Below are 16,940 nucleotides of genomic sequence, written 5' to 3'. Positions count from 1 at the left end.
TAGGGGTGGCTCAAGGGCTGGGAACTGGAATCATTTGAAGTTTTGCTCATTCAAGTGTCTGGTGGTTAATGCTGGCTGTTGGCACGACCTCAGCCTGGGCTGTCAGCCAGAACACCTACACATGACCTCTCCTTTTGGCTGATTGATTTCCTCACAGCATGGTGGCTGGGTTCCCAGAGAAGAGAGCAAGGCAAATTTGCATGGCATATTTGACTTAGTTTTGAAAGTCACCTAGTGTTTCTCTGCTCTCTTCTATTGGTTGAGGTAGTCATAAAGGTCCACCCAGCTCCAGAGGAGGGTGGTAGATGTAGATCCCACCACTTGAAGAGAGGAGTATGAACATCACATTATAAGAAGTGCTATTGGATGGAATCTGCCATTGTAGCCATCTTTGGAAAATATAATCTGCCATAGTTTGTATTACTTTTTTCTTTTTAGAAAACCTTTTTCTTTTTTTTAATATATATTTATTTCAGAGAGGAAGGGAGAGGGAGAGATAGAAACATCAATGACAGGGAATCACTGATCAGCTGCCTCCTGCATGCCCCCCACCGGGGACCGAGCCTGCAACCCAGGCATATGCCCTTGACTGGAATCGAACCCGGGACCCTTCAGTCTGCAGGCCGATGTTTTATCCACTGAGCCAAACCAGCCAGGGCTTACTTTTTTTAAAAAAAATCCTTACCCGGGGATAGGTTTTTATTGATTTTGGAGAGAGAGGAAGGGGGGAGGGAAGGAGGGAGGGAAGGGGAGAGAAGAGAGAGAGAGAGAGAGAGAGAGAGAGAGAGAGAGAGAGAGAGAGAAACAGAAACAGAGAGAGAGAAACAGAGAAACATCCATTAGTTGCTTCCCATATGAGCCCAGACCTGGGATCGAACCTGAAACCTAGGTATGTGCCCTGACCAGGAATCGAACTCACAATCTTTTAGTGTACAGATGATGCTCCAACCAACTGAGCCACCTGGCTAGGGTTGTATTACTTTTAAGAGAAAGAATATAAATAGCCGAAGCCAGTTTGGCTCAGTGGATAGAGCGTCGGTCTGCGGACTGAAAGGTCCCAGGTTCGATTCCGGTCAAGGGCATGTACATTGGTTGCGGGCACATCCCCGGTAGGGGGTGTGCAGGAGGCAGCTGGTCGATGTTTCTCTCTCATCGATGTTTTTAGCTCTCTATCCCTCTCCCTTCCTCTCTCTGTAAAAAATCAATAAAATATATATATAAAAAAAGAATATAAATAACATGGTTATATGAAAAAGAGTATTTACTGGAAATTATGATGTGTAAGTCCAGTAAGAATTTTGTGTGCTCTTCTTGTCTAATAGAGTCTGATACTGAAGGTAAGATGCCTAAACTGGAAGAAGTGAAATACATTTGAATTTTTTTTTTATCAACAAGAATAATACTGCTATCATCAGAAGTAGAGACAAGAACTTATAAACAAGATACAAAATAAGATTTGTAGTTGGGGTTGTTTGTTTTTGAGAAAAAGCTAGTTATTTAGTTCAAAGTCTACTTGGGTATTTTGTTTTGTTTTGTTTTAATAATTTTGAGAATTATTTGGGAAACTGGTTTCCAATACATAGATTTGAGAAAGTAGTGCCAATATTTGGTTGTCTTATTGATCACACCATTGATATCAGTTGCCTATGACAGTTTTGAATATAGCTGGCACTTAATTTCTGGGTGTAATGGAATAATATTTTTAGATAATCCTCTGAGCATTACATGGGGGTGTTGGTCCATTCACTATATCTGGGGAATAAGCTCTAGGGAACGTCTATTATCTATTAGACTCAGAAAAGTTTCTTGCTGTCGAGGTGCTTTCCCATTCCTAGGTGATTTACATCATATTAGCCTAATTAAGCAGAGTTGGCTCAGTACTCTTTCCCAAGTACTCACAGGTAGATAGATATTTTGCAGTGGGAAATGACTGAACCAGATATTGTGATAATAAAGGTAACTTGTTCTCAACTGTGAATAATCAGAATTGACTGAATTCATGAAACAATATATTTTCGTTCAAAAGGTACAATAATTGGGAAAGCTATTTTGTTTGTGTTTTGTTTTTTGCATTTGAAAACAAAGTGAGATGTTTTCCAGTAGACATAGGTTGGGATTAATGATTATAGGTAGTGTAAAATATTGTATCTTAACAAAACATATGAACATATATACAACATATTTAAGCCATTAACTTGCCTTTTTTGTTTTAAGCATTTTTTTAGCCCTCGTTTGGTTTTAAGAAATCTGAGTAGATAAATTGTTGATAACATCTTTGTCAGGTTTGTTCACTGCTTTATCTTGTCTCCATTCTACAAGACTTATGTTTGAGGGGATAAAAACTCCTTGAGTGAGTGAGATCTGCTTTCTGACTGAAACTAAAACAAACAACAATAAAAACTCCAAAAACAGCCCTAGCCGGTTTGGCTCAGTGGATAGAGCATCCACCTGCAGACTCAAGGGTCCCAGGTTCGATTCTGGTCAAGGGCACATGCCCAGGTTGCGGGCTCGATCCCCAGTGGGAGCATGCAGGAGGCAGCCAAGCTATGATTCTCTCTCATCATTGATGTTTCTATCTCTCTCTCTTCCTTACTCCCTGAAGTAAATAAAAATATATTAAAACCCCCCCACCAAAACAAAACTCCAAAAATACCCTATAGAAATTACAAACATAGTGGTGTGAGTCTATGGCACTTCATTCAGTCCCTGGAAGGAGGTAAATGAGAAGGTTCTCTTGTAAACATAAATTACTTGGGCCCGGCCAGTGTTGCTCAGTGATTGAGCAGCGTCAGCCCATGAACCAGAAGGTCAGGGTTCGATTCCTGGTCAGGGCACATGTCCAGGTTGTGGGCTCAATCACCAGTAGGGGGCATGTAGGAGGCAGCTCATCGATTCTCTCTCATTGATGTTTCTATCTCTTTCTCCTCCCTTCCTCTCTAAAATTATTTTAAAAATATAAATGACTATGTGAATATTTTTTAAATGTAAAAATAATTTTGAATAATAGTTATAGGCAGAAATTATATTTCTTTGATTAGTGATTCTCCTACTTACCATTATTTTTTGGTGAGATTCTTATTTCTAAAATTATAATAATTCTCAGTTGAAAATGGCATTCAGTTCATACTTATACAGGTTTTTGGCAAAACAGAAGTTGTGTGACTTTCTTCTTGTTCATGTCTCCCCCCTTCCCATTGTTAACAAATATAGTACCTTTCTGTATGAAATGTTTAACAAAAATGTTTAAAATTTGTAGTAAGGAAGTGATTATAGCAAAGCATAAAATTTACCATACTAACTATTTTTAAGTGTACAGGTCAGTAATGTTAAGTACATTCACATTGTTGTACAACCAATCTCCAGAACTCTTCATCTTGCAAAATTGAAATGCTATAATCATTAAACAACACCTTTCTATTTTCCCCTCCGTTAGCCCCTGGAAACCAACATTCTACTTTCTGTCTATGAATTTGACTAATCTAGGTAGTCATAAAGGTGCTTTATGTAAGTGGAATCATACAGTATTTGTCTTTTTGTTTTTGGCTTATTTCACTTAACATAATGTCTTCAAGGATATTCTATGTTGTAGCATGTGCCAGAATTTCGTTCATTTTTAAGGTTAAATAATATTTATATTTATTTAACTTAAAAAAAGTGTATTCATTTTACTTTAGTATAATGTATAATTACATAGGAACATTTTACTGGATAATGTGGAAAACAAAATGAATTTTAAGTTTAGTTGTGAAGGTGAGCTTTTGGTTGTGCAAGGTGAAACTTTGCTTGAGTTTTGGGGCCTTGGACAAGTTATTGAATTTATAAGTATTTGTTTTCTCATCTGTGAAATGGGGTCAATAATACCTGACTTCATTTAGGGTAATTATGAAGAGTGAAGGAGATAATTTATGTAAAGTAACCTAATACAGTGCCTGCTACATTGGAGGTACTATAATAAGAGATATTACTATATTTGTTTTGGGGGGTGTACATTGTGATAGAGTGGAAGAGCATGGACTTCATAGTGGACAGACTTGATTTTATTCCTAGTTACACTTTGCACTAGATGTATGGTCTTAGACAAATCAATTAATCTATAAGAAAGTTTATTAATGTGTAGTGTTTATGGCTCAGGATTTTTAGGACTAGAGGTTATATATGTACAGTGCAGTGCCATCTAGGCTCTCAGTAAAAGGCATCTATTCCTGCTGTTTTTAGTTATCATTTATTTTTTATTTTTTTAAAATACATTTTTATTGATTTCAGGGAGAAGGGGAGAAAGAGAAAGAAATAGAAACATCAATGATGAGAGAGAATCATTGATTGGCTGCCTCCTGCACGCCCCACACTGAGGATCGAGCCCACAACCTGGGCATGTGGCCTGACAGGGAATCGAACTATGACCTCCTGGTTCATAGGTCAGCGCTCAACCACTGAGCCACGGCAGTCAGGCTTTAGTTATCATTTCTTATTTTGGAATCCATACAATAGGGAATCAGTCATTGAAGTTACTTTAGGAATTTATGTGAGGTTTACTTTATTTGTGCTAAGAGGGATATTGTTGGTTAATAGTGAAATTTTAATCTGTTCAGAAAAATTTGTCAACTGCAGAAATTGGACTATTACTGTTGGAAACAAAAAGATTTTAAATTTTGTTGTGAAGATGAGCTTTGAGTTATGCAAAGTGAACCTTAGATTGAATGGTATTGTGCTGTGAGTCTCAGTTCTTTTTTGTTCGACACTGTTTTAAGATTAAAACATAAGTGTAAATCTAGTTTATAACTACTGACTGTTGCATAGTATTTCATTGCATATGCATTTCTACATTTTACTTATGCATTTTTCTAATAACGGATTTCTGGGTTTGGCTTGGAAACTGCTAACACAAATAGTACTGCTATAAACCTCCTTATACATGTCCCCTATTAACTTGTGCAAAGGTTTCTCTGTAGTATATATTGTGGAAAAGGAATTGTATATACTTATTTTCAGTAAATATTGCCAGATTGTTTTCCAGAATGATTACCCAGTTTATGCTCCCAATGGCAATGTATTAGGGTTCCAATTTCCTTTAATCCTCACCAGCATTTGGTGTTATCTGTTTAGTCTTGTCAATCTGATGGGTATACTAGGCAAGTATTTTGTCTTAATTGACATTTCTGTGATTGAGAGTGAGGTTTGGTATCTCTTTACTTTTATTTTATTTTAAATTTATCTTTATTGTTGAAAGTAATACAGATGTACCTTCCCCTCCCCCCCCCCATTGGTCCCTTCTAGCCCAGCCCCTCTCTCCTTGCCCCAGGCCTTCACCACCCACCCCGCCTTCCCTCTGAGATTCATCAGTCTGTTCCATGTTTCTATGACTCTGGATCTATTTTGTTCATCATTCTGTTTTGTTCTTTAGATTCTACAAATGAGTGAGATCATGTGATACTTGTCTTTCTCTACCTGGCTTATTTCGCTTAGCATAATACTCTCCAGAGGGGCTACTAAATTGCAACTATTAAGAAGTCTAATCTAGCCCTGACCAGTTTGGCTCAGTGGATAGAGCGTCGACCTGCAGACTGAAGGGTCCTGGGTTCGATTCCAGTCAAGGGCATGTACCTTGGTTGCGGGCATGTCCCTAGTGGAGGGTGTACAGGAGGCGGCTGATCAATGTTTCTCTCTCATTGATGTTTCTAGCTCTCTATCCCTCTCCCTTCCGCTGTGTAAAAAATCAATAAAATGTATTTTAAAAAAAAGTCTAATCTAAATTGATTATATTTCAAAATGCTAATAGCTTTTTATTATAAAAATAAGAATGTTCATTACAAAACAATCTATATATACATAAAACCTAAGTGACTGGCTGACCATTTGACTGACCAACCGGTAGCTATGATGTACACTGACCACCAGGAGGCAGACGCTCAACGCAGGAGCTCCTGAGCCGCAGTGACTTGGCAGCTGCGGTTTTTGGGTGACGCAACTGGAACCGGAGATGAGGGAGCCCGATTCTGAGGTGCGTCACCTGAGAACTGCCCTCTTGCAATCTGGAACCTCTTGGGGATGTTGGAGAGCTGGTTTCGGCCTGATCCCTGCAGAACAGGCTGAGGGACCACACCAGTGCATGAATTTGTGCATTAGGCCTCTAACCCATTGACTCCCCACTTTGGGTTTGGCTCCCACCGGGCCTCTAGCTCATTGCAGAGGTCGTGGGTCTGGCCCTTATAGAAACTTTTCAACTTGATTAGCTAAATGATGCTATATGTAGGACCTCCTGGCTGTGGCCCTGATGTCTGGCGCCCGCACCGGCCCATCTGCTTAATACTGATTTCCAGTGGAGGCAGCAAATTTTCCTGCTACCACTCTAGGCTGGGAAACCGGCTGCAGCTTTCCTCTTTCTGGGCAGACGGCGCCAGCTGGCAACCTCCGGGGAGGGAAGGAGGTGAAGAAGCAGCTCAGGTGGGAAGAAGGAGGTTCCCACAGCCACTGGACTCCCCCTGGGCAGAAGCCTGACATTGAGCAGCCCGACTAGATTTCAGGCTAAGTAAATCCTGTTTGCTAAATAATTGGATTTTGCAGCTAAATGCCCACAGGTCGTCAGTTACTGCCAAACTTAGGGTATAGTGAGATGAAAGAAGCGAGACAGATACAGAGAGAAAGTGACATAATAGTGGGAGAAGAGAAGAGGGAGCCAATTCCAGGGTGTGTCACCCAAGAACCACTCTCTCGCAATCTGGGACCCCACAGGTGATGTCAGAGAGCCAGTTTCGGCCCGATTCCCACAGGCCAGGCCGAGGAACCCCTCTGGTGCATGAATCCATGCACTGGGCCTCTAGTTAAAATATAGAAAACAATAAAGAAAAGAAAATTCTCATAATCTTTCTACTCAAAGATAACTGCTATTACCATTTTACCTTATATACTTTTAAATGCCTTCCTAAGTGGTGTACACTGGGCTCACTAGGCCCAATAATTAATGAATTATGCAAGCCCAAACCATTGATAATTTGATATTAGCTATGATGGCAGTAGTTATACCATGGAAGTTGGCAAATGCCACAAATCACAGCTTCCCTCTTTGTGCCCAATTCCATCCAGAGCCAAATTATTAGCACACTACTGCATATGTACATTATATCAATAAATATAGATCTACTTTTTTTAATGGCATCATAGACGTCCTTGCATAGATCAGTGGTTCTCAGACTTTTATTAAAGGGCAGTTGCAAACACTAAAATTGGCTCTTATCCCAATCTTCATCCTTAAATGACATTTTCCCCTAGAATGATTGCTTTGGACTCGAATGGCATTAATAGAGTCTGCCAAATTGCCAAGCTTCCAGATTTATACAGCCTTAGAAAATAATTTGATGATTTAATAATTTAATGCCTCAGTTAAGCATGCAATAATTTTGTTCTTATTGATATCTCCAAAGTTTATAGTTTTGACTTGAATAATTAGTTCTCAGACATACTGCTTGGTCTGAAATAAATGATGAACATTGGAGATGAAATGATACCCCAATTATTCTTTAGTGTTTTATCTTACCTTCCACTACAGTATGGTAAATTGGATAACTACGTAGCCTTAGTCAAGTTGCATAATTTCTTTGTGCCTCAGTTTTCTTATAAAATTGAGCTACCAATACCCATCTCACAGGGTTATCATAAGGATTAAATGCAATATGATATGTAATGTGCATAACACAATTCTCATAGGCACTTAGTAATTGATAAATCCCTTTCATTTTCTCTTCTGTAAGTGTTATTCATAAGTTTCTTTCTTTTTAAATTTTTATTGAATTTATTGGGGGTGACATTGGTTAATAAAATTATATAGGTTTCATATGTACAATTCTATAATCATCTATAAATTGTGAATTCATCATCCAAAGTCACCATTTCATAAATCTCTTCTTTAATATTTTCTCTCCTTACACCAGTAGTTCTTAACCCTTTTGGGGGTCTTGTCCTCCTTTCAGAATAGGACTTGGGTAATGACTCCTCTTATCAGAAGAATGCACATGTCTATTGAACTTTACCTGCAGTTTTGGAACTTTATAGACACCACTCCTCCACCCACTCCACTGAAACTCATGCATGAACCAGGTTAAGGATTTTTGCACATCTTCTTTTGGCAGACTATCTAATCCTGACTTTGATTGTCAAATCAGTGTAGATGGCTTCTAAATCTGGTTCTCTTGTGAATTTCTACCTGCTGGACATATTTATCAGATTATCTTCATGTAGTAGAGAGATTAAAATAAGTGAATAGAGCGATAAAGCACACATTTTAATTACTGATATTACAGGCTAAATAATTTTTATGACACTGTGTGGCTCGACAAGAGATCTGTGCTCACTGTAAACAACAACTAATCAAGCTAAACTAGGTTAAATACTAAGGCACAACTGTCTAATCTCCTGGGGTATCTGTTAAAGCTTACTTGTAAACTTTTGAAAAGGGTTTTGGTCACAAATTGTAGCCAGGAAATCAATTTCCAAGAAACCACAAAATATGGTAACTTCTTTTATTTTTATTATTTAAATATTGTGGTAACTTCTTTCAGATTATAGGTTATAGCCAAAACGTAATCTTATCTAAACGTTTGCTGTTTCAGCTAGTATTATGGATGTCTATGTGTTATTAGAGCCTCATGCAGTCATCTCTTCCACTCCTTCTACTCCCCACATTTTTAGTTAGGACTCTAATAGTTCAGGTGACAGAAACCCAGTTTAAGGGGGAAAAAGAGTTATTGGCCCAAGTAATTGAATAATCCAGAGTCAAATCTGATTTAGTAGAGATACTAGGGGCTCAAAAGACTGTCTTAGTTTTATTTCTTATTTCTCAACTCTGTTTTTCTTTTCCTCTTTACCTTCTAAGACAGGTAGCTTTCTTCATGTAGTAAGCTCCAGTTTATATTAGTTTTATATTTGCAATCTCAGAGAAGAAGAGGTAATCTTTCCCTCATGTCAGAATATAAATGATTCTTAAACTGTGGCCCCTGGACCAATATCACCAGCATCATCTGGGAATTGTTAACAATATAAATTCTCGGGCCTCTTCCCTGACCTATTCAATCAGAAACCTCAGGGCCCAACAGTTGGTGCCTTAACAAGCCTTCCAGGTGACTCTCATGTATGCTAAAGCTTGAGAACTCCAGTTATCTGTATTATCAGTGTTCACAGCTGCCTGAAAACAGGAGAAGGCATCTTCACTATTAGAAAAAATTAGTGGTTTTATTACAGTCCCTAACAAGCACAGCTGGAAATTAAAGAAAAACATTTTTTAAAATCCTCACTCAAGGATATATTTTTATTGATTTTTAGAGCGAAGAAGGGGAGTGGGGAGAGAGAGAGAGGAGAAGCAGCCACATGAGAGAGAAACATTGGTCAGTTGTCTGCCATACGCACCACAACTTGGGATCGAACTTGAAACCTAGCATATGTATGTGCCCTGATTGGGAATCAAACTTGCAGCCTTTTGGTGTATGGGACAATGTCCCAATTAACTGAGCTACCTGGCCAGGGCAGATCTTTTTTTTAATTTAAATTTCTGCAAGGTTATTGTCTGTGCAGTTCATTTTAAGCATTTCAGTTCTCTTTAAGGAGATGAGTTTTTCTAATTTTTTAAAGAAAATATTTTTATTGATTTCAGAGAGGAAGGGAGAGGGAGAGAGATAGAAACATCAACGATGAGAGAGAATCATCAATCGGCTGCCTCCTGCAGACCCCCCACTGGGGATCGAGCCTGCAGCCCCGGCATGTGCCTTTAACGGGAATTGAACCTGGGACCCTTTAGTCTGCAGGCTGACTCTCTGTCCACTGAGCCAAACCAGCTAGGGCTCTTTAATTTTATGATGTACTGTCAGGAGAAAAAAAGGAAAGCAAAGTAGCCTTTTTTGGTGCCATATATATACCATGGTGCTTTAATCCCTCACACTGGTTTTGTGTCCCCATTGTTGCTGAAAGAGGTTTAAAAAGTTTCCTAAGGCAGTGAGTGTATCTGATAAGCAGAAAAGTAGAGTTTGAATGTAGACATTCAACAAGCATTTTATAGAGGACCTACTATGTGCTGGGACCTGTATAAGTATCAAGAATACAAAATGCTTAAGATCTAGTTTTTGTTCTCAAGGGACTCAGTCTTATAAAGAAGATAGACAGTGCAGGGCAATGATTCCTATGACAATGCTATCTAAAGAGTGGTTTGGACCCCAGCTTGTGTGGCTCAGTTAGTTGGAGCATCATCTCATACACTGAAAGGTCTCAGGTTCAATTTCCAGGCAGGACACTTACCCAGGTTGCACGTTCCATCCCCAATTCGGGGGGGGGGGGTGTGTGTGTGCATGTGGGAGGCAACCGATGTTTTTCTCTCTCCCTCTCTCTTCCTCTCTCCAATAAAACATATCCTCAGGCAATAATTAAAAAATAAAATCTACACCAATAAAAGAGAAACATGCAAATTGACCATCACTTCACAACGCCCACCAGCCAATCAGGAGTGAGTATGCAAATTAACCCGACAAAGCTGGAGGCGGCCCCACCCCCAGCCGCTCCAGGCCTCTGGGCAGCATGCATACAGGCACGGAGTGGCCGGGTGGGGCGGGACGCCTGCTATGAGGGGGAGGGCGGGGGGTGGAGGGAGCTACAGGAGCAGTGCTCTGGCTGGAATGAAGACTGAAGGTGGCAGCCAGAGCAAAGGCCTGGGTCCTGGGTGCCGGAGGAAAACCAGTGCCTGCAGCCAGGGGAAGGAAAGCCTATTGCATGAATCTTTGTGCAATGGGCCTCTAGTAAAAAAAGAAAGAAAGAAAGAAAGAATGGTTTGGGAAACAGTGGAGGGAGCATCTGACTTTGCTTTGGAGGTTTGGGGAATGCTTCAAAGAAGGATGTGATCTTTGATGTTTAAGTAGATAACATTTAAAAAATTACTTTGATAAACACGAAAATCTCATTCTGCTTTCATGTTTAGTGAAATATCAAAAATTACTGTCTCTAAAAGCAAATCAAAGCAATGATTTTAGAATGTTTTTCAAACTACATCTGCCCTTTATCCCACTCTTCTAACGCGTTTTCAGAGGAGGGGCTTGTTTTAGCACTTCATAAGTTTAAGAGCTATACAGCCCAGCCTGCACCCTCTCCAACTGGGGACCCCTTGGGGGATGTCCGACCGCTGGTTTAGGCCTGATCCCTGGGACCGCAGGCTCTTAACCGCTTACCTGCCTGCCTGCCTGCCCTCCCCTGCAGGCCTGATCTCACCCCCAGCTGCCCTCCCCTGCCGACCTGATCTTGCCCTCAACTGCCCTCCCCTGCCAGCCTGATCGCCCCTAATGGCCTCTGCTTTAGCCCCCACCACCATGGCTTTGTCCAGAAGGAAGTCGGACGTCCAGAAGATGGCCAGTTGACCCGGTCTAATTAGCATATTACCCTTTTAGTAGTATAGATAGATTATATAGGATAGGATTGCTTAAATGGGGCGGGGGGAGTCTTTTTCATAAGGAGAAGATGCTCTTAGCAGACAGAAATCCATTATCCCTATATCTGGACTGATAGCCAACCATATGCACTATACTGCCAAACTGGTCATTAAAAAATTGAACCGCTTTCTTACACCTTACACCAAACAGCTGTTGCCCTTAAAACCCCTCCTCAGCCCCCACTTTAGGTTCTGCCTTTGTAGTTCACCCAGATAGGTTCTGATTGGTCGGTTTCTATGCCAGTCAGCATCAAAAGCTCTGCCTCCTAGGCAGCCATTGGCTCCTCACACTTCACCCAGATTTGGTTCTGATTGGTCAGTTTCTATGCCAAGTCAGCATCTCCGGGCCTATCAACGGGCCTAATCAGAGAGGCGGGGCTGATCAGCAGCCCCAGCAGAGGCCCGAGAGAAAGAGGAACGGCTGCTGGCCAGGCCCCCAGAGAAAGTGAGAAGCCATGGATCAGACCCTGCTTCTTTCTCCAGGCCTCTCTTCAGGCCTGATCCGCAGCCCCCTTGGCAATCAGTGCTGGGTTGCAGTCGCCACGGCAACCCAGCACTGACTTCCGGTCGGTTGACCTTCGGTCATTTTGGATGTTACGGACCCTGGGTTTTTATATATTAGGGTGGGCCATTATTAGCTTACTAGCTCCAGAATGATTCCAGGCTTCACAAAGGTATCCTAGTCATCTTGGGGACTTTTCAGACAGCTAAATTCTGGGAACTGAATTAGAATTGAACGAATGGATGGAAGTAGTTGGGCCATGTAGCAAATGAGCTACCTTGTTATCTTCAACTGCTTTATGTATAAATGAAAAAAACCAACACCCTCTCACATTTCTTCGTGGTTTTGTTGGTCTTGAAAACAATCTCTCAGTTTTTTACTATATAATCTGCTAACTTTATGACATTTTGTCAAGGAGTAAGTACGTTCAAAAACAGAATATAATAAAAGAGAACTTGTTAATTGGTCATGATGATGGGACTATTTTTTTCTCTTTTTTTTCTTTAAATAGCCATTGCATATTTTGACCTCCTACCTAATAAAATGGTAATATGTAAATTACTATCACTCCGCTATGCCCACGATTGGGCCAGTGGGAGGCGCAGGGGGCGGGACTTGGGGTGGCCGGGGTAGCCGATTGGGCCAGCGGGACGCTGAGCTCACGCCACGCTGGCGGCGCGAGCTCAGTGTCTGCGCCATGGCTGTGCTGCGGAACAGAAGGGGTCTCTGGGGCAGTGAGCTCATGTCCCACCGCGGACCATCAAAAGCGGGGGAGCTGGGTGCCTGTCTGCTCCGGCACCAGGCCTTTCAGAAGCCTCAGCCGCGCCGGAGGCTTCCGAAAGGCCTGGTGCACCCAGCTCCCCTGCGATCGAAAGCGAAAGCGTGTAGGAGACCCTACATGTGCATGATTCAATCATGCACTGGGCCTCTAGTCTAATAGAGGAATATGCAAACTAGCTGGGATGCCGTAATGTCACGACTGAACAGCAGGGACCTGAGGCTGCCTGGTGCCTGGCCGGGGGCAAGGGATCTCAGCCTGTGCCTCCTGCCCTGCAGGGCTTGACGGGGGACCTCAGGTTGCACCCCCTGCCCGGCAGGGCTTGACAGGGGACCTCAGACCATGGTCCCCACCCGGCGCTGGGCTGGGGGACCTCATGCTGCACCCCCCATCCAGAGGGGCTTGACGGGGGTGGTGCTGGCCGGGTCTGGGTCTCCTGTGTTTTCGAAGCACGTGCTGGTAGTAGGCAGGGACTTGACTCTAGGTCCCATGGTTCGCCTCAGACTCTGACAGGAGGGAGATTTTCATATACATTTTACTAATTTTCTTTCATCTCTGACACTTCTATTATAGAGAAAGGGCAAATAGCAATATTAAAATATTTCCTCTAGTTAATTCCCTTTTAATGTGCACGAATTTTGTGCACCGGGCCACTAGTTCAGATATAAAAATTTTTACTCATTTAAATTTGATTTTATCTACTTTTTAATATCTGGCAGTGGAGAAGAGAGTGGTTAGCTTTTTGACTAAGAGAAACTCCTTTTCTTAATAAAAATAAGTCTCAGTGCATTTCTTTCAGTTTTAAGTAAAGATGAATGAGTTTCTATCTTTTTCCTGGAATTTATATTATATCTGGAATTTTCTATATTTCTTACTATTTTGATTTTTAACAATGAGTGCAATATGGTAAAGTGATTGTCAGCTTATTTTATAACAATGTGAAAATTGGTCACAACACATTGCTTTGGTTTTTTTATGTAATTTATTTCTAGTGAATATGTTCTATAGTTACCTCATTTAGTGATCTGGTTTGGTAAGCTTTACATTTTATTCTTCTAGGATTTGTCAAAATTCTTGGAATTTTCTGGAAAACAAATCCAATAGATACGTTGTTTCAACCATTTAAAAATTTTTTTTATTTGAATCACTTTCTTAATAGGGGATATTAATCTTGCCCCTGCAGGAACTTTTGATCTGATGTGAAATACATTAACTGGCTGAATGTGTATCTGTCAAGTTTCTTCTTTAATATTTGATTTACAAATGATTAAAAACATAAAACTGAGTTGTCAGACTCACAATAGACGGTACTGATTTTTTAAAGAAATAACAATAACTTAATAATGTGTATCATTTATTCTAATAAACTTCTACCAGATTTTCTTTCTGCTATAATACAATCATTAAAATTTTAAAGTTATTTATGACTTAAAATTTTTTTTTCTCACGGGAAGTCATAGTTTACAAGGGAGAGGTTTTCCAGAATTTTAGTTTTAGTGGTAAGGTTTCTTCTATTAGAATTCTTAACAAAACATCTGATAGATTGTGTGTCCCTTATCACCTTTAAAAAGAAAAAGTATAATCTCAGTGATTAGAATTTGGCTGAGCACTTATCATAGTCCCAACAAAATCTTTGTGGGTTGCTAGATACTGAAGACCTTAAAAACTTTAGACTTCACCATATAGAACACATTTTGAATTGGAATCTTCTTTATTTTTGTTTCATTTTGTTTTCTGTCAGAATTTTCTGGTAGTATTTAGTTAAGATGCAGGGATTTTCTTCTAGAGATCAGGCAGCCTGTTCTTCTCTTAGGAGAGTTATTTAGTCTTTTTTATTTGTGGTATGTGCTTACCAGGCACTGTATTCTAGTAAGAAAACCTATTGCCAAACACGCACTAGAGCAGAAAACTGACCTACTTAATGCTGACAAGTTAAAGAAAAAAGTCTGTGGAATTGTACCAGCATTGGATCAACTTCTCTTATGGTGGATAGGGTGTTGGTAGAAAAGAGGATAAGAAAGGATAGTGAACTGTTGCAGGGGAGTAGCACAGTAAAATAATATTTAAATGACTGAATGATTTGATTAAAAACTATTCATTTGGTAAAACTTGAAGGCCTCTACAATGCAGCAGTTCTCAAATCACTTTAAACTTAAAAAAAAAAATAGGAAATTCCTAGGGCTTTCATACTAATAATCTAGAAAAGCCCTCTAGTTAAGGTTGTTAGCCATTATGTCATGAATAATTGTTTTTTGCAGGATCTGGTAAATTTATTAAAAATTTTTTTCAGTTTATTATCAGAATAGTACATTTTAGAATTTATAGATATTGAAACAAAGTAGAATATTTATTTATAGCAAGTGACTATGGGCCTTAACTTTATCAAAACTCATTGTTACCATCGTTATCCAACCTAATTTCACTATTCTTAGAAACATTAGCATCTAAATTTTAGAGCTGTGCTATCCAATACAGAAGCCACTAGCTATATGTGGCTATTTAAATTAATTAAAACAAATAAAATAAAAACTCTAGTTCCTCTGTCAAATTAACCACATTTCAGGTGCTTACTAGCCAAATGTGGCTAGTGGCTACAGATATCGAACATTTTCTCATTGCAGAAAGTTCTTTTGGATAAGATTGTTCTCAAGCCTGCCTTGTTCTAGCATGCTTTACTTGGCACTGTTAACATTTTGGACTGAATAAATTTTCTGTTGTGGAGGCCTTCTACTATGGTTAGCAGTATTCCTGGCCTTTCTACTCACTAGATACCAGTAGTGTTCACCCAGTTTGATAACCAAAAATGTCTTCAGATATTGCTATGTGACCCCTGAGAAGCAAAGTCAACCTTATTTGGGAACCCCTTATCTACCTACATATATTAGCTCTGTATCAGATAGTTTTTGTTTCATAAAAAGCTTATGGCTTAAAATAAATCACATAATAGCTCATGATTATCTGGATTGGCAGTTTGGCTTGGGCTATATTGATCTCTGTGATCTGACAGTGATTTGGCTGGGACCAGATATAGAATAACTTCACTCATATGTTTATTGGTTGGCAGGCTTTTGGCCAGCGTAGGGGTAAGGGAGTCTATTTTCTACATGGCCTTTCCAGCAGACAGATTCATTCAACTGATGGCTGAAAGTTCTAAGAGTATCGAGAAAAGATAAATCCATCTAGTCCCTGATGACATTTCTAATGCCCTATTGGCCAAAGCAAGTCACATGACTAAACCTTCATTCAAGAGCCAGAGAAATATTCTTTATATGAGGAGTAGCAAAGTCACATTGTAAAGGAGTGTGCATAAGGAATGGGAGGAAGTATGGCCATATTGTACATAGATTACTGCTATTGTCTGGATAATACAAGTACCTTACAGCCCTTTCATTCCATTCATCATTTCCCTTTTATCTTTCCACTTTGTTGTAATTTTATTTCGTTTTAGTTATTGAATTTTAGTCGCATATTTCCTCTTTCTAGTATTCTTGATTCTTTCTTATATTACCACTAGCGTTCCCGTTGCAGGAAGAATCCTGCAATAGGGTTTCCTGCTGCACTCTACCCCGCCCCGCCTTCTCCGCCAGCCCGCCTGCTTTTCTCCCTTTTCCCCCGGCCCCGCCTGTTCTCCTCCCTTCTCCCCCGCCCCGCCTTCTCCGCCAGCCTGCCTGCTCTCCTTCCTTCTCCCCTGCCCTGCCTCCGCTCCTCCCTTCTCCTCCCCCTGGCTTGCTTGCTTCTTGGCAGCTTTGCTCCCTTCTGCAGCTCTTGGCTTCTTTCTACGCTGTCTTGATATGCAAATTAACCACCATCTTGGTTGGGTAATTTGCATACTCGTCCTGATTGGCTGGTGGGCTTGGCGTGGCTTGGGCGTAGCGAAGGTGCGGTCAATTTGCATATTTGTCTATTATTAGGTAGGATGCTTTCATATGAGATTATTTTCTTCATAGATAATTCCTAATTTTTTAGTGTGAATCTACTGGTAGTTTTTTGTCTGAAAGCATTTTTAAATTTGGTCTTTATTTTTGAAGGATATTTTTATTGGACATAGAATTCTAGGTTGGCATTTATTTTCTTTCATCATCCCATTGTCTTCTGATTCAATTGTTTTTGTTAGAGAAGCAATACCTTTAATTTTCATCAGCTTTCAATAATGCTTCTTTGTGATTTTCTTTGTATTTTGAGATGCTTAAGTTCCCTAGACCCTC

The 16,940-nt window shown here is 40.2% G+C and overlaps 1 protein-coding gene across 7 annotated transcripts in view; it reads left to right on the top strand.

The window, feature by feature from the left end:
• Positions 1-16,940, top strand: part of NUMB (NUMB endocytic adaptor protein) — a 145,993-nt gene that overhangs the window by 46,167 nt on the left and 82,886 nt on the right. The gene's annotated exons all lie outside the window — the stretch shown is intronic.

The sequence above is a fragment of the Cnephaeus nilssonii genome (assembly GCF_951640355.1).
Source record: "Cnephaeus nilssonii genome assembly, chromosome: 4".
Lineage (NCBI taxonomy): Eukaryota > Metazoa > Chordata > Mammalia > Chiroptera > Vespertilionidae > Cnephaeus > Cnephaeus nilssonii.
The sequence above is the reverse complement of the archived record's forward strand: the minus strand, read 5'-3'. Positions and strand labels throughout refer to the sequence as shown.